Source organism: Vicugna pacos, chromosome 4 (genome assembly GCF_048564905.1).
Source record: "Vicugna pacos chromosome 4, VicPac4, whole genome shotgun sequence".
In the NCBI taxonomy this organism is placed as follows: domain Eukaryota; kingdom Metazoa; phylum Chordata; class Mammalia; order Artiodactyla; family Camelidae; genus Vicugna; species Vicugna pacos.
The window spans coordinates 35006436-35033118 of NC_132990.1; positions in this window are offsets into that span (position 1 = coordinate 35006436).

Here is a 26683-nt window from a genome sequence, read left to right on the forward strand (position 1 = left end):
TATGGCAACCTGAAACACAACAGCCAAACCAGATTCTTCAGCTGTCAGTGGAGATGAGCTTCCCAAAGCTCTCACCAGGGACAATGATGGGTCATTCTGGATGGAGGAGGATATTTTCCTCTGATTTTCTGAACTTCCCTCTGACTTCATTCATGTTCATTTTTAGCACAAACTCAACCACACTGCCTTTTGTGACATGGGCTATTGACTGACTGATTAAATGGCAAACTGATCAGGTTGAAAGATTTTAGGTCAGTATCCTCCCTGTTATGGATGGAGGCAATGCCAGGCATGGCAGCAGGCATGTGCAGCAACGAACTGGAGTCACTTCTCCTATTCCCATGGAATTCTACAGAGGAATCTGAAAGTGATTTTCAAGTTCTTAGTAAATTCCCCAAACTCACATTTACATGCGTTGGCAATGACTGCAAAACTGTGAAGGCCTGTTTTGAGAAAATCACCTAGACTAGTTTGCAGTGTAAATAGTATTTTAAAGTGTTGGAAAGACTGTCTTGATATTTCAACTTCCAGATTGTTGCTGTAGAGGCAGTAAGAATGTAGGGGACAGCAGTCTAGACTCCAGAGCCAGATTGTCTTGGATTGAGTGCCCAATTTTCCACTTACCCAATGTGTAATCTTTGGCAAATATCTTAGCGTCTCAGTGCTTCAGTTTTCTCATCCGTCAAATGAGTATAATTATAGTTGTGGCCTCCAGACTACATGAGGTTGAAGTGAGTCAAAACATATAAAATACACAAGATGATAGTATTTATTGCTTACCATATACCTAAGCAATAAATATTATCATTAGTATCGGAAAATAAGTTGCTAGATGATACATGGCTTTTCACCTAAGCAAATGTTTTTTTGCCTATCAATCCTATGAGGAAATAGGTGCAGTGGGTCTCAAACTTATATATGATATCCATTATGCCTTTAGCCAGCAATGCTCTTCCCCTACAGCTGCCTTCAAAGCGGGGAGACATTTTCCTCATTCCTGTGGTCCAGCTCAAGTGGAACCTCCTCCCTGATGCCTTCCTGGATCACTGTGGAGTAGCCTTATTCAATTCTGTTTCACTACTATAATTGAACCTAAAACCTTTTCATCTTTGGTATTCTTTCTAGCTAAAGCTTTGACAATTTTAAGGAATTCTACTCTGAAATCATTTTTTAAAAATTCCATTGTAATAATAATAATAAAAGCAGCTTCAGCAGTCCCCTCCTTGATCCTCAGTGTCTCTTTGCACATGCCCAGAACAGAACATTTAGATTGTGACCAGAATGTCCAGCACCCAGCAGGACAGGACTCCATCCAGTGTGTTCTTAGTGTTCCCAGGGCTTCCATGTAGGAGCAAAGAGGAGAGATGCTATGGAGGGAAGAATCCTATCCCAGGTAAAGGGAAGCCAATGGGTCAAAGACCTTACTAAGGATTCTAGAGAGAGAGCTAGAATGAGAAGTTAAGGTCTTGATAGCTACTTCCCTAGATGATTCAGTCATTTTTTCTTATCCCTTAGAAGACAACACGTTTATATCATAACAGGTGAAAATGTATACATTTTAAAACCATACCTAATTTTCACATTTGTTTTCATCCTCTCTTCCTCCAAATGCAAGGACAACTCGTCCCACTACAGAGATGATGCTACTGCGGGTTACACCTAAAGTAATTATTCCAGTCATAAAGAACATGGCAGTCTGACTCCAGATCCTACATCCTTCTCACCACACCTCTAAGTTAATATTCATTTTTCTGAGTGTGGACTAGAAATAAAGTTAGAGGACATGCAAACTTCCATTACGAATGTGGGGAAGACAAAACTTCTTTTTGTCTTCTGGAACCATTTGATCATTCAAATTCCTCTCAAATTCAACTTGTTTTTCTAGTGTCTTGTAATATTTATAAACATGCAGTTTTTAAAGCCAAAGAGCATTTTCAGCAAGAAGAGAAAACCTAGATAATAATAAGAAGAGCTAATATTATGGAACACTTGGTAGGTGCCAGAGTCTCTTCTAAGAGTTTCCCACAGGTTAATCATTTAATTCTCAGGTATTCTTCTACATGGGACTATCAAATGCATTATCATTTGTCTTTATTTCCATGACCATATTGCATGTCACAGATCTTCAAATCCTTCAGTGTACTGACAGAGCAGCAGCCGTGTCCTTTAGTTATCATCTCAAGGTTCCTTGCTGACAAGAGCAGTGTTTCTCAGAGCGGTGAGGAGAAAGTTTAGATTTGCAGACATCGCAGAACTGTCATTGTCACCTCCAACACGTTGCTCAGTCTGAAAGCTATTTTCTATTTATTCTACAAGTGAAACCATGAGGAAGGTGAAATAAACGACTAAAACCATCCAGGGAGCTCTCCCTTTGTCTGCAGGAACTAATATGAATTCCGGGTACATGTTCAAATGAGTGAGCAAATATGTCATTAGGACATAGGCTGAGAACACACAGTATCTGTGTAATGTTTTTCTTTCTCTCTTGTTCGCTTCCTGTCCACTCTCTACGGCTTTCTCCATTCCCTGTATCTGGTGCCATGAATCAAAATTCCTCCTATATTTCAACTGTTCAAAATTGATGGTGGTGAGTTTTCTGAAAGTTCCTTCTTCACATAATTCTCACAAGAAGGAGGAGGGTGTGGGGAGAGAGATGCTACGTCATTTCAAGCAAGTGCCTGCAATTTCAGATCAGACCAGTTCCCACCATCTGCAGAAATATCGTTCCAGCAAGAGTTCTCTTCCCTCCAAATCCATTTTCCCATCCACAATTAGAATCAATTGCCATCCAACTGTAGTTTCTCAGAGAGCATGCAAAGACTGAATCTTGTAAAGCTAATAAAAGTAGTTCCCGGTAAGTCTTCACAGTTCACAGGGGCAAAATGTTAGCCCAGAACTACTACTGATTTTCTCTGAAATGTATGGGATGGGAAGCTACAGGAGATGATGGAATTCTGTGCAAACCACTGGAAATAAAATGCAAATGGAGTTACCATGATTGTCTTTCTTATCTTAAATAGTTCTTTTGTAAAGAGAAGTTTACTCTTAAAGGCTGAGATATTTTCATGATTCGCATAAAAGCTTTTGACACTGGACACTTATTTTAATATTTCATCCTTGTTTGGCATCCATAGTGCTTTATGGGGTGCACTGCAGTACATAGATGCTTGACACATAATTCAAGGATAGGTAGAAACAAGAAAGAAGAAAAGATAATTCTTTGCCTGTGATTCCAACAATGGCAAAGGGAACATAAAAGAAACATGTTAAAATCTGCAATAATCTAAAGTCAAACAATAAATGCTCTCTAAGGTTTAACTTGGCCCCAAATATAGAACCTACAGCACTCAAGTCAACACCACAAGTTTTTCCTTGAAATTTTTAATCAGAATAACTCTACAATTGAACACCTCAAGATGTTGTGTTTAAGATCCCGATGAAAAGCTTACAGGCAGATGTTATAGTCTGTCAGGTCAAAAGCAATATATATATTTTTTCTTTCTTTACTGTGGAAAAAAAAGATCTGCCTTTAACATTATTAAAGTCTGATAGGAAAAGTGTGTTTTTAAAACATTCTCTTCCTTCAGAGTATCCAGACACTAATGGCTTTAGAGTAATTCTTACACACTTTAGAATAAATGACATCCTTAAAATTTTTGTCTGATTTGGTATTTACAAGTATTCATATTCCCCTAGCTTCCTGTCTGGTTTGTCAATGCTTGCATATGTCCTTCAGAAGAATGCTTTAGAAGGAGAAAAATTGCAGCACCAAAAAATGCAAAAATGGCACAAAGAGGCCCCTCTTTCACCCTTACATACTCACCCCACCAAAGTTAATGGAATTTATCTTTATACCAGTAGCTTCTTCAAGGCTTGAATTGACAAACTCCCTGAAATTAATCTGGGACTAATTCTTAGTCTGTCAATTTCTATCTCAGTCTCATAAATGCCAGGGGACGTCCTAATTAACAGTGTGCTGCAAATCAGTGTGTGTTGGAACTGGCAGCATGCAGACCTGCCCTCTGACAGGCAGTCCTCATTGCTGGAACCTGCCGGGGCCTCTCTCGCACGTATTTGTCAGTGTTTCCAGTGCTGGGTATCACTCACAGCGCTCTGCTCCATCAATCTTGCCCGGCAGATTCAGAGTGTAGGTCCAGAGGCCAGGCACCTCCAGCCCACACACCTTCCAGTTGGAGGAGCAGGGAATCAGGAATAGAGAGCATGTGCCCCCCAGGCTAAAAATACACAGAGGCAAGAGTGGAAAGAGAGGGGACATCCTCTGCTCCAGCACAACCTGCAGTACAGAAGCCTCCCAAATCCTTCATCTAAGTAGGTTGTTGGTGGCATATCAGGAGTCCCAGAGCACCCATGTTCTTCTTCTGTTCAATCTCTCATCACTGTTGTCCCTCTTTATTGCAATGCTTGTTTAATTCTCTTTCTCTCTCTCTAAGCTCTGTGAAGGCAAGGTACTATGTCCGAGTTATTGGCTCTTTTAAGTTTCCTGTGGCTGCTATAACCAATTACCACGAACTGGGTGGCTTAAAACAACAGAAATGCATTCTCTCACAGTCCTGGAGGCCAGAAGTTTGAAATCAGGGTATGGACAGTACTGAGCCCCTCCAAAAATCCCAGGAGCGGAGAACCAGTTCCTCACCTCTTCCAGCTCTGTCGGCTCCGGGTGTTTCTTGATCTGTGGCTGCGTTACTCTTATCTCTGCTTCCGGGGTCATGTTGCCTCCTCCTCTTCCCGTGTTTGCGTCTCCTCTTCTGTCTCTTACAAGGACACTTGTCACTGGATTTAGCCACCACACCCCCAGGTAGTCCAAGATGATCTCATCTCAACATTCTTAACTTACTTAACTAAAATTATCTCTAACTTATTCAGTCTTTTGCCATGTAAGACTCACAGGTTCCAGGCATTAGGACATAAACATATTTTTGTCGGGGCAGGGGGTTCAACATTCAACCCAGGACGCTGACCATTTTTATATCCAGTGCCTTGCATGGCATCTGGGCTGCAGAAAATGATCCATAAATATTTGTTGAAAGAAAGAACAAATGCCTCTGGCCCCATGTCCGCTGGGGCTGCTGTAACAGACTGCCACAGACTGGGAAGTTCATAAACAAGAGGTTTATTTCTCAGTTCTTCCGGCTGGGAAGTCCAAATTCAAGGCACCAGCATGGTTCCATTTTGGTGAGGTCCCTTCCTCTTCCCAATTCCAGGCTCACACCTTCTTGCTGGGTCCTCATATGCTAGAAGGAGCAAGGGAGCTCTGTGGGGTCTCTTTCATAGAAAGAGTAATCCCATTCATGAAGGTCCTATCCTCATAATGCAAGCAAACCCCACAGGTCCCACCTCCTGATACCATCATCTTTGGGGGTTAGGATTTCACAGTAAGAATTTTCAGAGGACACATTCAGACCATAGCATTCCACCCTTGGCTGCCAACATTCATGTCCTTTTCACATACAGAACAGATTCCTTCCATCCCAACAGCCCCCACATTCTTAACTCACTCCAGCATCAACTCAGAAGTCTAAATTCAAAGTCTCATTGAAAATATCATCTAACTCAGACATGAGTGAGACTCATTCATCCAAAGGCAAATTGCTCTCTAGCTGTGAACCTGTGAAGTCAAACAAGTTGTGTACTTCCAAACTACAGCGGTGGGATGGGCCTGGCATAAATATTCACATGCCAAAAGGGAGAGATAGGAAAGAAGAAAGGGGTAACAGGTCCCTACCAAGCCCAGAACTTCAAGGCCCACTGGGGCAGGGTTCCACCTCCCAAGGCTTTGGAAGGCCCGTCCGCAGGGCTCGACTGGGCACAGGTCCAGGGACAGCCTCGTCCCGTGGCTCCGCTCGGCCCGCTCCAGTGGTGGGTCCTCCGCAGCGTCCCCGCCTCCCTGCTCTTGTTCTCTGTGGACAAGGCGCTGTGCAGACCCCAGCCGGAGGCATGGACCCTTGGGAGGAACAGCCACCACATCAGCATGGCCCATGGCCCACGGGAGTAGAACCTGAGGCAGCCAAGGGGGTGTGGGCTAGAAAGCAAGGAGAACAGAGCGGCGAGGTGAGGCAGCACCGGGCAGCAGCCACCCCTCCTGTGAGACCCTTCAGTCCAGCAGGCTATGGCACTTTGGGTCTGTGATGGGAGAGGGAGCCCCAAGACCTCCGAAGTGTCATTGTTCCACTGCCTTGGATGATGGACCCTAGCTGCTGTTCAGATGGCTGACTGACCTTTTCAAGAAGCTGCTCGGTCAAAACTTTGTTCTCTCTCAAATGCATTTTCTTTCTTCCATAATGCTTGGCTGAGAATTCTCCAAGTTTTCAATTTCTGTTTCACTTTTGCTTTACAATTCTACCTTGAGATCATTTCTCTCTTCTCTCATTTTGACTAGAAGGATTCCAGAAGAGCCAGGGTACTCCTTCAGCACTTTGCATAGAAATTTCTTCAGCCAAATGGCCAATTTAATTGCTCACAGTCGATCCTTCCACAAAACTCTAGGACATGAACACAGTTCAGCCAAGCTCTTTGCCACTTTGTAACAAGGGTCGCCATTTCTGCCACTTTGTAACAAGGGTCGCCGTTTCTCCAGTTTCCAGTGACATGCTCCTCCTTTCCATCTGAGACATCATCAGAATGTCCTTTCCCATTTATTTGTTTTTTTTTGGTTTGTTTGTTTTTACTTTATTGTGGTATAATTTCTGTACAGTAAATCACACATATTTCAATGTATAATTTGAGAATCTTGATAGATGTATACACTTATAAAACCACAAGATAGCTAACATTTCCATCACTCCCCAGGAGGTGCAAATCTCGAACTCCCTATTTATTCCTTCCCACTCTCTTTACCCCTTGGCAACCACAAGTTTGTTCTCTATGTCTGTAAGCCTGTTTCTGTTTTGTAGATAAGTTCATTTGTGGGGTTTTTTTTAGATTCCACATACAAGTGATATAATACGGCATTTTTCTTTCTCCTTTTGGCTTACTTCACTTAGAATGATGATCTCCAGATCCATCCATGTTGCTGCAAATGACATTATTTTATTCTTTCTTATGGTTGAGTAGTATTCCATTGTATAAGTATACCACATCTTCTTTATCCAGTCATCTGCTGATGGACATTTAGGTTGTCTCCATGTCTTGGCTATTGCCCATTCATATTTTTACCAACTTCCTGTGCAGGATTACTTGTGTATTCCCTGTGAAGACTGAGGCTTTCTCTATAGCTCTCCTCTCCTCCTGAGCCCTCAGGAGAAGCACCCCTACCACTGCATTATGGCACCGTGGGCTTTTCCTACAGCCTCTGTCCTCTGCCTAGCTGCAAAATCACTTCTACACTGAAGGTATTTGTTAGAGCAGCCCCCAACTCCTGAACTTTCTGTCTTAGTTCCAGGCACAGACATTTTCTTTGAGGCCACCATTCAACCTACTACACTGACCTTTTCACATCCAGGGCCTGGCATGGTGCCTGAGCTGTAGTAAGCGATCTCTGTACCTTTATGGAAAGAAAGAAGAAATGCTTCTGGTTCCCTTTTCAGAGCTTTGTTTCTCTTCTGTTTCTGACTGAGGGTCTCGTGGACCTGACACTGCAGGTTAATCTCTTCCCCACCATCTGTTTCTGTACTTCACTATCAGCAAGGGTCTCCAAGTTCTCTTCCCTAAGTTCATAGTGTTGGCAAGTATCTTAGAGATCATCATGGCAGGAATAGTTCCCAAATCTTACATTTCAAAGAGCAGTATAATTAAAATAAATTTTTAAAAAGAAAGGAGGTAGACATTTATAAGGTTTCATACATAGTGTTTTGCCAAAAACCAATTTTTTAAGGCTATCATCTATCGTCATCAGTTCATGAAATTAATTAATAACAGTAAAGATGTAGGAATGAACTCCCTCTCACAGGAAGCAATTGTTAGCAGCTTTATAGAGACAGTTCCTACATCGCCCAGAGAAAATTTCGTTATGACCTAGCATAGAGCTACCTGTCCATGTTCTGCAACCACTATATTATTATTATTATTATTTCAAAATGGAGGTTTAGAGTATAAATGAAATGAACAAAGGATAATTAATATATTAACTAATTGCATTAACAAAAGTTAATGCGATCACATTTCAGACCAAATTCTAAAAATGGGCTGCATGATTTCAATTCTGCCCTAGTTTTTCTTTTTTTCTTAGAAGTTTGCTTTTTAATAACACATAACACTTTCTTTTCTTAAAGCATAGCTAGGGTATTTTATAAATACAAATAGATAAGGAATGTTGCACAACTAAGAAAACAGAACTTCATATTAGTACCCATAAAATGGCATAGATATTAAAAGTAAATATCCAATAGAAATTAAAGCAATAACTAAATTCAATGGTTCTAATTCAAATTTCTAAGATTGCCCTGCAGAGGGTTCCAGCTACCATTTCCTGACTCCTTATTGCAGTCAAGGAACAGTGCTATGAGGGCACATTTTACATTTTCCTAGGAGGACAATTTTGCATTTTCATCTAAGTTGCTGCAGTAACCTGTTGGGCACCATAGATCCTCCTCTCTCATTACTGGTGCAAAGGAAGATGCTTTAACTTTGTACAGTGTTCTAAATTAAAGGAAGTTCTTGAAATTAGAGAATATAGCCACCCAAAACTCTGGCAAGATGTAAAAAGCAGCTGTGGAAACCACTATGTGAATGACACACAGGCTCGGTCAATGAGGAAAAAATAGAAGCATCTCAGTGTGTAGATCATAAAAAATCTTCTGTGCCAGGAGTCTATTTACAAAACTATCTGTTAGGAGAGAAGAGTACTTGAAGGTTTTAAGATTAACTTCTCCAGGATAGAGCGATGTTCTGTTTATCTCTCTGCTCCCTGCACTCAGCAGCGTGCCACGGGATGGCAGAAGTGCATACAAATGTTGGAAGCTGAAAGAACACCCAGGCGCCTGCCGCCAATGGTGTGGAATTCTTAAATTCACCTCTTCCAATCGTGAGTATTCACGTCCTTAGCAAATTATTTGGTCTCTTTGAGCCTCAGTTTCCTCATCTGTAATGTGGATAATGATTAGGATATCCATCTCACAGAAAAATTTTGGGGATGAAATGAACATCTGATGTAAAACTTGCTTTGTACCTTGTACCCTGCATTATAAGAAATTTGATTACTTTAATTATTGGTTCGGTAATGGGGTTCCAATGTGAAAATGAGATCGACTGCATAATTATCTGTGGATCAAGAAAGGGAATTTCTTAACGACAGGATTCCTGGATGCAAAATAAATATTTACATTATACATTATCTTCAATGCAGTGAGCAATATATATTTCTGAACTTTCAACAAAAATATCAATAATTGGGAAGTATCATCATATAAAAGGTTGCTTGGAATATACTTTCTGTTTTCATTTTAGAAAAACAGTCTTGTTTAAAATTGTGGTAATAGATATGCATTGTATTGTTTCTAGAGACTTTACACAATACAGCAAGCAAAAAGGTAATAAAAATCAACTGTAATTCTATTACCCAGAAATGATCTAATAACAGTATTTAGCTATAGCTTGCTAATTTTTTTCTCTACATATACTTTATATGGAATTTGAACATTATATAGAATAAAAATGAATCATACAATATACACTACTTTGCTTATTAACAATATGTTTGGGTACATCTTGCTATGTTAACACATGTAGAGTTGTAATGTTATTTTTACCAGAGGCATAGTTTTATCTTATGAGCACATGGGGTAATGTATTTACCAATGATTCCTTTTAGATATTTATTTCCAATGAGTTTAACATAAAGACATGCATAGCTTAATAAATATTTTTCATGCTTTTATAATTTTTCCTTAGGACAAGTCTCTCATTGTAAAGTTGTTGGACAATAAACTTTAATATACATTTTACATGTATACATATATAAAAGGCTATATAGAGTTTAAAGGACACGGATATGCTCTCAAATTAAACTACAAAATAAACATGGAATTTACACTTTTACCAGCATTGCATAAGATGCTAGTTTCTATGTATTCTTATCTGCACTTGATGATATTAAAAAGAACTTTGTCAATCAATCTGATAGGTAAACACTGTTACTCACTTGCTGTTTTAGTTAGTATTCCTTTATTTAGCACAGAGATTGTAAAATTTTTATATATTCATCAAAAGTTTAAATTTCTTCTTTGAAAAAAAATGACTTCATATTTTCTTAATTTTTTTTCTATTTTGAAGTTCATTTTTTTTAAAAAAGTGAATTATAGAAGTGAGGTATATGGCCTTTAAAATGGTTCCAAAAGAAACTTGCCTGCTGGTATTCACACAGTTGTGTCATCACCTCCCCCTGAGAATGGGCTGGAAATAGTCCACTTCTAATGAATAGAAGATGCAAAAGTCATGGGGTGTCACTTCTGAGATTAGGTTACAAGAAGGCTGTAACTTCCATGTTGTTCACTTCTCTTACTTTCTCTCACTTTCCTTCTCTCAGAGCCCTCACTCTGGAGGAAGCAAGTGGTTATGTTGTGAGGAGCCCTGTGGAAAGTACCACATGACAAGAAACTAATGTCTCCAACCACCAGCCAACAAGGATGTGAGTCTTGCCAACAGTCACATGAGTGAGCTTAGAATCAGATCCTTCCCAAGCTGAGCCTTGAAATGAGCGAAGCAACTGCCAAAACCTTGACTGCAGCCTTGCTGCATACAGATTCCTGATCCGCAGAACCTGGGAGGTGACAGCTGTTGCTTGAAGACTCTAAGTATTGGGTTAATTTGAAACCCAGAAGCAGCTAACTAATTCAAGGAGCTTCACAGAAATATGGCATACTAGATTTTTAGAGACCTCATACCTAAAGATGCTGCTTAAAGTATTGATGGCAAATCTGTTAATGTGCACATGAGCTGCCAGGAAAATAAAGGAATTTCAGAGGCTAGAAATGACAAGAAGTGAAAACCCAGTAACTGATAAGCCAGTACTAGATGTTTTGCCTGAAGTTATCTGCCAGTCCCTGGTAGCTTAGGTCCTGGGTTTTAATGGTCTGACAGGACAGCGGCAAAGCCCTGGGCCCAAGTGTTGTGGGAGAGCTGACTGGAATTCCCTTACACATATGTCATCAAAAGTGTAACACGCTCAGTAGGTGACCTAGAAATAATCCTTCATGCAGAAGGAAATAGTGGTGATGTGTCTCTGGCTTGACCTTGGATAGAGCAGAGAGAGGAATAAAAAAGAAAAAAGTCTCCCATTAAAACCCCTAACCATAAACCCACAAAACACAGAGGTTTGGAACTTGAGTGGATGTTAACTATGTGACATGCAAAATCCTAAGCTCAAATTTTGTTTAAAGTATTTCCTGGTTGATAATTCTCCCAGGTGTCCAGCAAAAGCAAATGTAATTTTTTTTTCTGAAGAACACTTCAGAACAATGCCTAAAAGAATCCTCACAGATAAAAGTTGCAGGGCGCAGTAGCTCAGACTCAGGAGACACAAAAGGAAATGAAAAACCATGAACAACAGTCAGGAGGAACAATTACTAGAGCTATAAAAATAAAAGTAGATAATGGAATGATCAAATACAATATAAAATCAATATGTTTTATATGTTTATAGAAATAAATCAGAGTGTGAATGCGTGATGAAAGAATATGACACTATCAAAACTGAACATATATAGTTGAAAAAGGACCAAATAGGACTTTTAGAACTCTGAAATGTTATCAATTTTCATTGAAAAGTCAATGAGTAGAATAAGAAGATGACTGGACATAGCTGAAGTGGGAATATGGAAAATAGATGTGAGAAATTACAGTGGATCCAGCACATAGAAACACAGATGTGAAATATAAAAGAGAGATTAAGAGACATAGAGGATAAAGTGAAAAAGATCCACAAACATTCAAGGAGTTCCAGGAGGAGAAAGCAGAGAGATTGGAGGAGAGATGATGCTAGAAGAGGCAATAAATGAGACTTCTCCAGCAGTGATCAAAGACTCCAGCTAGGAAACTCAGACAGAATAAATAAAAAGATATTCACTCTTAGATATTAAGATAAACTTTCAGAATTCTAAAGTAAAGTTGAAAATTTTAGATGTTGAGCAGCCAGAGAGAAAAAACAAATTAACAATGATACAACTATAATTAATCTGACAGTAGATTTCTCAAAAGCAACTGCTTTAGTTCCCTACTCCTGCTGTAACAAATTACCCCAGACTTAGTGGCTAAAAAACCCAAATGTTGACCACACATTTATTTTCTAACAATTCTGGAGGGCAGAAGTCCAAAATGAGTCTTATGGGGCTAAAATCAAGATTTCAGCCAGGTGGATTCCCTCTGGAGACACCAGGGGAGAGAATTTGTTTCTTGCCCCTTTCAGCTTCTAGAGGCTGCCACCATGTGGCTCCTGTTCTGCCCGTTAGCATACATCCTACTACTGACTTTGATCCTCCTGCCTATCTCTTACATAACACTTGTGATTACATTAGGATCATTTAAATTATCTAGGATAATTTCCCTATCTCAAGAGCCTTAACTTAATCACATCTGTCAAGTACCTTTTATAATGTAAGCTAACATATTTGCAGGTTCCAGAGATTAGAATGCAGACATCTTTGGGCACCTTTATTCAGTCTATCACAGCAACATTGGAAGGGAAAGGTAGTGGCATAATATCTTCAAAATGCTGAGATCTGAACTTCTATATCTGGTAAGCCATCTTTTTAAGAAATGAGATGAAATGAAGATATTTTCAGAGCCACTAAAATAGATAGGGTTTGATATCTAATTCACTGAAGGAATTTCTAAAGGATGAACTTCAGGAGAAGAAAAATGAACCCAGAAGGAAGATCTGAAATACAGAAAGAATGATAAGAAATCAGTAAATATGCGGGAGAATTTAAACAAAGATTGGCTTAATAAAACAATAACAAATCACAAGGGAAATTAGGAAATATCCTTGGACAAAAGAAAATAAAAACACAATATTTTAAAATTTATAGAATATAGTGAAACCTAAGAGGAAAATGCATAACTGTAAATGTTTACATTAAAAGAAGAAAGATCTGAAGCCAACAACCTGATCGCACACCTTAATGAATTAGAAAAAGAAGAACAAACCAAAATCCAAAGACAGCAGAAGGAAGGAAATAATAAGGGTTAGAGCAGAGATTAATAGAGTAGAAAAATAATAAGGGAAACCAACAAAACCAAGAGTTTTTCTTCAAAAGTATCAACAAAATTGACAAACCTTTAGATACATTGACTAAGGAAAAATAAGAGAGAAGATTCAATAACTAAAACCAGAAAGGAAAAGAGGAAACTTTACAACTGATTTTACATAAATAGAAATGACTAAAAGACTACTAGGAACAATTCTATGCCAACAAATTAGTAACCTACATGAAATGGATAAATTCCTAGAAACACACAACCTAGCAACACTGAATCACCAAGGAGTAAAAATCTGAACAGATTTTTTTTTTTATAAGCAGTAAGGAGATTCAATCAGAAATCAAAAACCTTCCAAAAGAGAAAAGCCTAGGACCAGATGGCTTCACTGGTGAATTCTACCAAACATTTAAAGGAAAACTAACACCAATCCCCTTTAAACTCCTCCAAAAAACTGAAAAGGAGGCAACATATTCAAACTTATTCCATGAGGCCAGTATTATGCTGACATCAAAGCCAAAGATGCCACAAAAAAAGAAAACTACAGATCATTATCTGTAGATTCATCTGTTGATGAATATTGATGTAAAAATCCTCAACAAAATACTAGCAAACAGAATTCAATAGCACATTAAAAAGATTATACACCATGACCAAGTGCGATTTATTCCTGAAATGCAAGGGTGATTCAACATATGAAAATTAGTCAATGTAACAGCATATTAACATAATGATGGAGAAAGCCACATGATAATCTCAATTGGTGTACATAAAACATTTGACAAAATTCAATACTCTTTCATGTTAAAACACTTAAGCTAGGAATAAAATGAAACTACCTCAACAGGATAAAGACCGTATATGAAAAGTCCGCAGCTAATGCAGTCAACGATGAAGAACTGAAAGTTTCCTCTAAGACCTCAAACAAGACAAGGATGCTCATTTTCATTATTTCTATTCAACACAGTATTGGAAGTCCTCGTAAGAACAATTAGTCAAGAACAAAGAATAAAAGGCATCCAAATTAGGAAGATAAACAGAAAAGTATCTTTGTTCACGGATGATGTATTATATCAAGATTCAATAAAAAGATTCAACAAAAGAAAAACATTGTTAGAACTAATTAAAAACTTCAGCAAAGTTTCAGGATACAAAATCAACATATAAAAATTAGTTGCATTTCTTTATATTAGCAATGAACGACCCTAAAAAGAAAAAAATTTAAACTCCATTTATAACAGCACCAAAAAAATAAGATACTTTGGAATAAACCTAACTGTGGAGGTGAAAAATTTATACACTGAAAACTACAAAAGGCTGTTTAAAGAAATTAAAGAAGACACAGATAAATGGAAAGATAGCCTATCCCAGGTACATGGATTGAATAACTCAATATTGTTAAGATGTCAATACATCCAAAGTGATCTACAACGTCAGTGTAATCCCTGTCAAAAGCCCAATGGTGTTTTTGCAGAAATAGAAAAATCCATTTAAATTCATATGGAATCTCAAGGGACTCCAAATAGCCTAAACACTTTGAAAAAAAAAAAAAGAACAAAGTTGGAAGTCTCACATTTCCAGATCTTACAACTTTTTACAAAGCTACAGGAATCAAAACAGTGTTGGACCACAGAGACATACATATCAACTGAAGAGAACAGAGAGCCTGGGGGATGGGGAACTCTTGCATATATGGTCAAATGATTTTCAGCAAGTGTGCCCAGACCATTCAATGAGGAGAGACAGTCTTTTCAACAACTGGTGCTCTGAAAACGGGATATGCACATGCAAAAGAATGAATTTAGTTCCTTGCCTTACATCACTTCAACAAACTGAAGAATAAAAACCACATGATCATCTGAATAGATGCAGAAGGTGCATTTCTAATACATTCCCAGATGATGTTGGTGCTGCTGGTCCCAGAGCTACACTTTCAGAAATGCTGATTTTGATAATGAGATTATTCTCAGTACTATTACTTCCCTATGGGATCCAGAGCCAACACCTGGCCCTGGCCTGGGTCATTAGCTAAGTAGCAACCTAAAGACTCTGGCTTCTTAACATCCTCACTCTCTAGGTCACAAAGTCATTTCAGGAGGAAAAGAGGATTAGGTCCATTTGTGCAATTCAAACCCTCTCACTACAACCCACAATAAGCAACATAATCCACATTACCATGTAATTATACACACACACATATCACTGAAATCAACATTTCACAAAACAACACTTACAGTTCCTGTCTGTGAGGCACTCTGATCTACTCTATTCATTTTTAAAGTGCTGTGTAAACTCACTAAGTTGTTTCCATGACTCACTAAAGGACTGAAACTGGCAGTTTAAAGAATACGGTATTTGGGGCTAGAAAAAGAAGTATCTGTCCAACTGGTCATGTGTGAGGGCTAGCACATGGAGAAGGAATGATGAGGACAAGAGTAGTTAATTCATCGAACAAAATGGGTCAAGTCAACCCAGCACATCAGTTGAACTTCTAAATTGACAGATGCCCACAGATCATCTTTCCTTCAATATGCCAGTCTTGTAGACTATTATTTGTTCTAGTCAAATTTCTTCTGAAATAGATTTTGAGGAATATAAAATATTACTCAAAATCATATCAATGAGTATATTCAAATTCAATTAAATTATGTATTAATAGAACTTAGCCAATTAAAAGCTATGTCTTTGCATTTAGAGCTTCTCAAACTTAGTAGCCTCTAAAATAAATCCCAAACACGGATTTGAGCTAGCCTATATGCATCAAGAACAGGATACATGCCTCCAAATGTGAAATTGTGGGAACGACACATCATCTGGGCACACCTTGGAAACGCTGACACCTTTTCCCCACTGCCTTGAAGGTATGTGGGTGGGTGAGAGCTGACACCAGCTTAAAGATCCACAGGCATCTTGTAGTAAAAAGAAAATAAGTGGTGAAATTGCCATTGTGGGGGAAATTTTAATTATCAGGGAAGTCAGTTTTGCTTGTGAAATGACTGAGATAAAAAATATATAATTAAAAATGCCAAACAATATGCACTAAAATAAACCAAAATACCATATCTGCAGGAAAACAAGCGAGGGCAGCGTGGTGGGTTCTGTTTAGCTATTGCTGAGCAAATGATCTGTCGATTTACATGCCAGATGCAGCTTTTATTGAGTTTCACTCCCAACATAATTGTGGTTTGTAAAGCAGAGAGTGTCTTTCAGTTAACCAGTATGATTGAGATGGAAATATAGACAGGGAGAAAGGCCAAAACTTGCAGCCCATTCTGAGATGGAAGTTTCTAAAGAGAAGGTGGAGAGTGGTGTTAGCCACCGGCGTGTTCTCTTCGCCAAGCTTGGTGTACTCTCTAAGAGGTCCCAGGCTCCTTCTCCTACCCGACACCTCCTCTAAGAAAAGTTGCCATAGAGAGCCATGCACCACTGAAGAACCAGGATGAAGGTCAGGTGGCTCCCGTGGTGGGTCTGAGCAGCTGTCAAAGACTCACTGGAATCTGTCTTCTTGGTCTGGTTTCCTTTCATAGTGGCCAGTACAGTTCCAGAAGCTCTTGACTGCTGGGCAAGCCTGGGTAAGGCTGTTTTCCAGAGTGAGAAGAAGAAATCATGAGAAGGGGCAGAGAGGAAAAGTCAAGGGTCAGAAATAAAAGAGCCTCACCATTTGTCAGATCCTGGAAGGAAGTACAAGGATTCTCACAGAGCCACTTCACAGAGTGAGGCAATGAGTCAGAAGGCACGGAGGGCAGGGTCAGACCTGGAAATCTGGGGCTGGGCAAAGGGTGATGAATTCAAGGCATAGCTCATGAATATGACAAGGGTGTTGGGTGTTCACACTGATGGGGCTGGATGCACGGCATGGGTTTAGAGCTGCTTCAGACTCAGAGCTGGGCCAGGCAACGCCACCGTGTGGTCCTGGCAACTGATGTGGCAAGCTGGGCTGAAGACCGCAGGGGTGGCAGTGAGGAAATAACACTGGAACCTCTGTAATCAACCTTCATGGGGACTTCCAATTGTCAACCATTACCTCATCAGCTTACAAGAGTACTTCTCACACTTGAATGTGCACATAAATCACCTGGGCATCTTGTTAAAATGCAGATTCTGATGTAGGTCTGCTGTGGGGCCTGGGGTTATGCTTTTCTATCAAGCTCACAGGATGTAAGGATGCTGCTGGTCCGTGGACCACACTTAGAGTAACAAGCCCCTGTAGAAGTATTTTTAATTCCTCTGAGGTGCCTGGCATTGCCCAAAGCTTCAATTCCAAGGTCACAGATTCTGTCCCTTCAAGTTTCTCTTTGGAATTTAGAAGGAGAGTAATTTTTAAACTATATCTATAACTATACTCCTTATATTACAGGTACACATACCACGCCCTCTTTATTTCATCACTGTTAAATAAGGGACAGAATTCAAATTTGGATTTAGACATGTTGGTCTCCTTCAGACAGATTTGGTTATTAAATATCTTAGGCTCAGCTTATAAAGTCAGAGATCAGGATAGAGTATTGGGTGTGTGTGTGTATCTATCTATCTATCTATCTATCTAGAGAGAGAGAGAGCGTGCTAGCATTAGAGCACACAAGATATGGAAGAGAAAGAAGAGAAGGGATTAACATGTATTTAGGGTCCACCCTGGGGAAGATACTGTGCAAACAGCACACACAGTGGCTAGAGCTTGCTGAATTCTTATATTCCAAACATTGGGCTGAGTAATTTTCACACATTTTCTCATTTACTCTTCACAACAAATCTATGTGTTGATACTTATAAAAATCCCCATTTTACAAAAGAGAAATCTAATTCTTAGAGAGGCTGAGCAGTTGCCAAAGGTGACAGGGTTTGAAATGGGAAAGACATGATCCCATCCAAGCAATAACAATCCAAGGAACTATTAATTGTTAGTCCTGTTTTTAAAAGATGAAAACAATTTGTAGAGGTTATATGCTTCCAAACCTGCCCAAACCAAGTAGTTTTAACCCTTGCTGCAAATAGAAAGTACTTGGGGCACTTGAACTCTCTACCTGAGCTCTACCCTCAAACAATTAAGTCCCAGCCCATGGAGATGGGGCCTGAGCATTGACATTCTCTAAAAATTCCCCTGTGAGCTTAGTGGGCGCTCATAGTCAGTGGCCATTGCTCCATCTAAAGTCTATCCCATATGAGGTCCTAGAGAATGCTAAATATATATATATATGTACATATACACACATATATATGATACTTAATTTATCTTAACATGAGCCCTCCATCAGAGCATACTGCAAAATGGGAAGATAAGAAAAGATAAGGCAGAACCCTCCTACACTGTTGGTGGGAATGTAATTTGGTGCAGTCACCATGGAGGACAGAATGGAGGTACCTTAAACTTAAAGTAGACTTTCCATATGATCCACTCCTGGGCATGTATCTGGAGAAAACTATAATTCAAAAAGATACATGCACCCCAATGTTCACAGAAGCACTATTTACAATAGCCAAGACATGGAAACAACCTAAATGTCCATTGAGAAATGAATGGATAAAGAAGACGTGGGGTGTGTGTGTGTGTGTGTGTGTGTGTGTGTGTGTGTGTATGAATATTACTTAGCCATAAAAAAGAATAAGTAATGCCATTTGCAGCAACATGGATGGACCTATCATATTAAGTGAAGTAAGGCAGACAGAAAAAAACAAATATCATATGATTTCATTTATATGTGGAATCTAAAAAAAGATACAAATTTTATTTACAAACCACAAATAGAGTCATGAACATTGAAAACGAACTATGGTTACCAAAGAGGAAAGGGGGACAGGGATAAATTAGGAGTTTGGGATTAACGGACATACACTAGTATACATATGAAATAGATAAATGACAAGGACCTACTGTATAGCACAGGGAACTATATTCAATTTCTTGTAATAGGCTATAATGGAAAAGAATCTGAAATATATGTATAGATACGTATGTATATGTATAACTGAATCTCTTCGCTGTACATCTGAAACTAACATTGTAGATCAACTACATTTCAATAAAAATAAAATCAAAAAGAAAAGAAAATGATAAGGCAGGTAAGCCCCATTCATCATTAAGAAACTAAAGATTATGTACTTGTGATGCAGTATTATTGCACTTCACTGCCAAAGTTCAAGAAAACTGCGATTTTGTAAGTGGACTGGCAATAATGGGCGAAGATTGCTTACAGAAGACAGCTATTGAGTTGTACTGTGAAAAAAAAAAAGAATGCAGCATGAAACAGATGACAAGGCAGAGTTTGATGACCTCTCTTTGTCCTGCTGTCTCTAGTGCAGAAGAATCTACTGAACTCAGTTTTAAAAGTCAGGCCTTGTCAAGTTCAATGGCATACTGTGGTTCTGAGCACTCCTCCTTCTCCAGGAGCAAGCAGGCTTTGTTAATACCAAAATTGTTCGAAGAATATTGTTTTCTCTTCTAGGACTTTGCTTAAGATGTTAGATCAGGTACTACTTCAAGATCTAGGGTTGGTTTTGTTTGGACTTCTACCATTACGTCACCATTTTTCACAGGAAGACAATGACCTCTGTTAGCAATGGGTATGAATAAGGGTGAACAACATTTTTCCAAGCAACTGCTTGCAAATGGAAATTAGTTGGAGTGAGCGTGTAGTGTGAAGGTCTGTATGTGTGTGTTTGTGAAGGTGGGGAAGGGTGGGTTGTAAAACACAGCCCATCAGGGCAGTGTTAAAGGCCAAAGAGGTTGATGCATCCAAATCAGGAGACTCACTGATGATCTAACAGAGACAACCAGTTGACCTGTCGGTGGGCATCCCCATTATTTTCTCTACAAAGAAATGGTCACAGGATGAGAAGTGGATTGGGAGAAAGAGTTTTTAAAAACAGAAACAAAAACTTCATTTAATTCAAGAAATTAGTACTATTTGACTTATAAAATAATTGTCCTGTAAAGGAGAACTCAATATCTATCTTACCTACCTACACATATATGAATAGTATACTTACATTATTTTCACAAAATGTTTCATCATGAGGTTAGATAAGGCATTGACACAATACTAGAGCTAGGATGGGGTGCATGTGTGTTAGGCATATCTACTTTCTGCCCGTGACATCCAGTCCTCAGCCATCTATTTCAGTGTCAAAACAGTTTGGCTGGTTACTTCTGTTTGCGTATCCATATCCTTGTCTTCACAAGGAGCCCATGAATGTGGCCACCCTCCCGCTTCACCCACAAGAGGGGTCCTCTCAGACCACCGCATCTCAAAGCAAAACGTATCCTGCTGAACCAGGGGCTGCTATTGCTGATGTATTGCTGCACAGTTTGGGCCTCAATTTATATTCTTAGATTCCAAATTATTTAATTTTTTTTTTGCATATTGTCTCAACGATCCCATCATTTCTTACCACCTGTCCAGCTTGCATCCTGTCTCTACAGATTTCCTGCAATAGCATCCTAACTCTTCCCTTTTCTTTTTTTCTACTTCTGATCCTCTGCAGTCTCCTCAGAGCAGCCAGAGAAAGCATTTCAAAATATAAACCAGATCATAGCATTCCCTTGCACAAAATTCTTGAGCAACTTCTTGTCTCATACTGAATAAAAACCAAAGTCCTTATTGTGGGCACGAGGCCCCACACAACGCGACCCTGCTCCTTCTCCCGTGATCCGCTCTCCTATCTCCGTCCCGTAGCTGACTGCTCCAGCCTCCTGGCCTCCCTGCTGTCCTCATTCACACTAAGCAAGCGCCTCCTCGAGCCTTTGCAGAAGGAAAGACCTCCCCGGCCTTTCCTTCTGCCTGGACCACACTTCCCCCTGGGATATTCACAGCCCCTTTCCCCTTCTTCTTCAGATCTCTGTTCTAGTGTCACTGGCTTGGAGAGGCCATGTCTGGCCCCCCAACTAAAATAGCAAACCCTACCACCATCCACTTCTGAAACTCCCAGAACCCAGCTGGGAGCAGGGCACTGAGGAATTACATGTTGGTAAACCTTACTTTGGGGTCAGAAGAGAGGTGAGATTAGTGAGTACTATGGACTGGATGTTAGTGTCACCCCCAAAATTCATATGTTGAACTCCTAATCCCCGATGTGATGGTATCTGGAGATGGGCTTTTGGAAGGTAATTAGGTCAGGAGGGTGGGGCCCTCATGAATGGGATCAGTGCCTTTACAAGAAGAGACAGGAGAGAGCTCGCTTCCATTTTCTCTTCCTGCCACATGAGGACACAACCAAGAAGAGGTTTCTCACCAGGAACCAAATCAGCCAGCACTCTGATCCCTGGACCTCCCAGCCTGCAGAACTGAGAAATAAATTTCTGCTGTTTAAGTCACCCAGTCTGTGGTATCTTGTCATAGCAGCCCAAACTGACTGAGATGGCAGGGAATGCAGAGGCCATCCCTAGACCAGCCAGGGGCCTGTCTGCAACAGTGCACGTCACAAGAGTGTGGAGTGTGAGAGGCAGGGGTGGCAAACGTCTTCCTGACTCTTCTGAGCTTTGCTTCTGAAGAGTTCTCACATGATAGAGACAGGCCAAAGTCTGCCTTGGAGAATAAACACATTTTGTTACGAAGTTGGGCATTTTCTTTTCCTTTCATGCTTTCATAGATCTCAGGCACCAAACCTGGCAAGAAGAGGGAACTATCAGCCTAACTGCAGGCAAACGATAGCGTAACAATGAACTAAAAAGAAACGACCTACCACCCTGCACCAAAAATGCATGCTCTGCAATTTTCTCGACCTCGGATCTTCACCTTGGGAGAACACAGGGCCTTATATGCCCTGATAGTACACTGATTTCACTCTCAGACTCAGAGCACAGGGAATCAGGGGCTTGGAGTTAATCACTTTTCAGACTCATTTCTACCTACGCTCAGAAAAACTGAGAAATTGATTTTGGTTCCCACCAAGCAGTGTGTTTTCTGTCCTTTAAAACTATTTGTTGTCAGTGAAATCGCAATTTAAACAGCTGCATTGTGAAGGCCCTAAGCTATAGTTCTTCCTTGTCAGTCCCTCCCTTACTTTAAAGGGATTTTCTTGGAGACATGAATGCACTTATTAAAAATTCATTCATTTAGCAGATATTTACTGAACACCTACGAAGACTAAGATATTGAGCTGGGCACTGGGGCACAGTGAAAAACAGGACAGACAAACATCTCTGCACTCGTGAAAACTTGTAGTCTGCAGAGGTAGACACGTACAGGAGAATAGGGGATAGGTGGGAAGTGCAAATCAAGTTAGAGTTTCTAATCATGATTAGCAAAAGTAAGATAATAAAGGTATGTGGTAGAGTGCGCCTGGGCAGGCCACTGTAAACAGAATGACCATGGACACACCCTCTGAAATACTGACATTTGAACTGACGAATAAGCCTGAGGCAGCCGTGCAAGTGACCTAGAGAAGGGTCCAGGCAGGAGGTCCAAGTGTAAAGGCTCAGAGAGGGAAGCAGCCAGATATATCCAAGGAACAGAAAAGAAGCCATTGTGGCTGGAGCCTACTGAAAGAGAGAGAGAGAGAGGCAGTTAGAAAGGCTGACAAAGGACATATCTTACAGGATCATATACGACATAGAAAGAAGCTCTGCTTTTATTCTAAGGAGAACTGAAGTTGAAGGATTTTAAGTGGGATGGAGAATGGATCCAGTTTACATTTTAAAATTAAACTTTTCTTTTATTTTGAGATAACTGTAGATTCCCAGGTAGTTGTAAGAAATAAAACAGACAAATCCTATATAGCCTTTACTCGGTTTCCCCCAATGGTGACAGCTTGCAGAACAATAGTACAATATCACCACCCGAATACTGACACTAATACAATCCATCAATTTTATTCCATCTTCCCAAGTTTTGTATGTACCCGTATGTGTGTGTGTGTCTGTTTTGCTCTAAGACATTTTTAATAGTCTTTGTTTTTTTAGAGCAGTTTTAGGTCAACAGAAAAATTGAGCAGAAAGTATAGAAAGTTCCCACATGCGCCCTGCCTCCACACAGACTCCAGGGCAGTGAAGATCCTGCACAAGATCATACATCTGTTACAATCCAGGAACCTACATTCACACATCGTTATTTTCTGAAGTCCATATTTCATATCAGGGCTCATTCTTGGTGTTGCATATTCTGAGAGTTTTGATGCATGTAAAGTGATTTTTCTCCATCATCATAGTACCATCCGAAGCGGTTTCAATGCCCTAAAATTCCTCCATGCTCTGCCTATTCATCCCTCCCTCCCCTCAACCCCTGGCAACCACTGAACGTTTTACTGTCTCCATAGTTTTGCCTTTTCCAGAATGTCATATAGTTGGAATCATACAATATGCAAATTTTCAGATCGACTTCTTTCACGTGATAATAAACATTTAAGTTTCCTTCAGGTCTTTTTATGGCTTAATAGCACTTTTCTTTTTAGCATTGAATAATATTTCAATGCCTGGATATACCACAGTTTATTTATCCATTCACCTATTGATGCGTTGGTTGCTTCCAAGTTTTGGAATTGTGAATAAAGCTGCTATAAACATCTGTGTGCAGGTATTTTGTGTGGGCACAGTTTTCAATACCTTTGGGTAAATACCAAGGAACATGCTTGCTAGATCATAAGAGTAAGTGGAGTTTTATAAGAAACATTTTTCCAAAGTGGCTGTACCATTTTGCATTTCCACTAACAATGTATTAGAGTTCCTGTTGCTCCACATCCTCATCAGCATTTGGTGTTGTCAGTGTTGTGGATTCTAATAGGTATATAGTGGTACCTCATTGTTTCAGTTTGCATTTCCCTAATGACATGACAGGATGTGGAGTATCTCTTTGTATTTCTTTTGCAACAATTTTTCCCAGTCTGTGGGTTGTCTTCTCATTCTCTTAATGTTGTCTTTCACAGAAGATTTTAATTTAATGAAGTCCAGCGTATCAATTATTTCTTTCATGGATTATGACTTTCATGCTGTATTTAAAAAGCCATCATCATACTCAAAGTCATTTAGCTTTTAGCTTATATTATCTTCTAGGACTTTCATTGTTTTGCATTGTACATTTAGCTCTGTGATCCACTTTAATTTTTGTGGCATGTATAAGCTATGCATCTAGGGTCATTTTTTTATTTTTGCACGTTGATGTCCAGTTGTTGCAGCATCAGTTGTTGAAAACATTATTTTCACTTTATTGTATTGTTTTTGCTCCTTTGTTAAAGATCACTTGACTATAGTTATGTGAGTCTATTTCCAGATTTTCAATTCTATTCCGCTGATGTGTTAGTCTATTCTTTTACCAGTACCACGCTGTCTTAATTATTGTAGCTTTATAATAATCCCTGAAGTTGAGTAGCGTAAGTCCTCCAAATTTGTTCTCCTTCAATATTGTGTTGGCTATTCTGAATCTTTTGCCTCTCCATATAAACTTTAGAATCAGTTTACCAATATCCACCAAATAATTTGCTGAGATTTTGACTGGATTGTATTGAATCTATAGATCAAGTTGGGAGGAACTGACATCTTGATAAGATTTAGTCTTCCCATCCATGAACATAGACTATCTCTCCATTTACTTAGTTCTTCTTTGATTTTTTTCATCAGAGTTGTGTAGTTCTCCACACATGGATCCTGTACATATTTTGTTATATTTAAATACCGAAGTATTTAATTTTTTAGGGTGTTAATATAAATGGTATTGTGTTTCTAATTTCAAATATACTTGTACTTTGCTTGTATTGAAAACCAATTGATTTTTGTATATTAACCTTGTACCCTGCAGTCTTACTATAATTGCTTATTAGTTTCAGGAGGTTTTTTGTCAATTCTTGCAGATTTTCTACACAAATGATCATGTCATCTGTGAACAAAGACAGTTTTATTTCTCCATTCTCAATCTTTATACCTTTTCTTTTCTTATTTAATTAACAAATACTTCCCATATAATGTTCAAAAGGAGTGGTGCCTTATACCTGATCTTAGTGGGAAAGCATCAAGTGTCTCACTATTAGCTATGTTAACTATAGTTTTTTCCTAGATATTCTTTATCAGTTTGAAGCTTCCCTCTCTACTCCTACTTTTCTGAGAGGTTTTTTTTTTTATTATGAATGGGTGTTGGATTTGCCAAATGCTTTTCATATCTATTGATATGATTATGTGATTTTTGTCTTTTAGCATGTTGATGTGACAGATCACATTAATTGATTTTTGAATGTTGTAGCAGCCTGATATACTTGGGATAAATCCTTCTTGGTTATGGTATATAATTCTTTTCATCCATTTTGGATTCAATTTGCCACTTTTGTCTATGTTCATGAGAGATATTGGTCTGCAGTGTTCATGTAATGTCTTCTAATTTTGGAATTAGGGTAGTACTGACTGAGGAAGTATCCCTTCTGCTTCTATTCTCTGAAAGAGTGTTTAGAGAATTAGTATAATTTCTTCCTTAAATATTTGGTAAAATTCACCAGAGAACCTCTCTGGGGCTGGTGCTTTCTATTGGGGGAGATTATTAGTATTGACTCAATCTCTCTAATAGATATAGACTCTTTTGCCCATTTTTAAAACTAGATTATTCATTGTATTATTGTTGAGTTTTGACTGTTCTTTGTATATTTTGGATAACAGTCTTCTATTAGTAAGTCTTTCGAAAATATTTTCTGCCAGTCTGTGACTTGAGTTCTATGCAATCTTGTCACACATGTAGTTTCATGTATCTACCAACACTCTCAAGATGCAGGACAGTTCGATCACTACAGGATCCTTTGTGCTGTCCTTTTATAGCCACACCCAACTCCATCTTGTTCCCTTCTTCATTCTTCTCCCATGGCAATCACTAATCTGTTCTCTATTTCTATAAATTTGTCATTTAAAGAATGATTTATAAATGGAACCATAGAGTGTATAATCTTTGAGAATTGACTTGTTACACTCAGTGTAAATCTCTGGAGACTCATCCAGATTGTAGTATATATATGAATAGCTCATTTTTTATTGCTGAGTAGTATTATATAGTATGACTATACCAGTTTGTTGAACCATTTACACACTGAAGGACATCTGAGCTGTTTCTTGTTTCTCGTCTTTGGCTATTACAGATAAAGCTGCTGAAAATATCCATGTGCAGGTGTCCGTATGAATCTAAGTTTTAATTTCTCTGAGGTAAATGCCCAAGAGTATAACTGCTGAGTCATATGGTAATTGCATGTTTAGTTTTAAGAGAAACTGAAAATCCCTTTAGTAGAGTATCTATATCACTTAACACTTCCACCAGCTATGTATAGATGATCCAGTTTCTCCAAATCCTTACAGGCATTTGGTGTTGTCATTATATATATGTATTTAATTTTAGCTATTTTTATAGGTTGTAATGGTATTTCATTGTCTTATTTTGCATTTCCCGAGTTATGATACTGATAATAATGAGATACTGAACATATTTTCATGTATTTATTGGCCATCTGTATATCCTCTTCAGTGAAATGACTATTTATGTATTTTGCCCCTTTTCTACTTGTGTTGTTCGGGACTTTAAACTGTTAGGCTTTGAAGAGTTCTTGATATATCTTAGACACAAAATCTTTTTCAGCTATG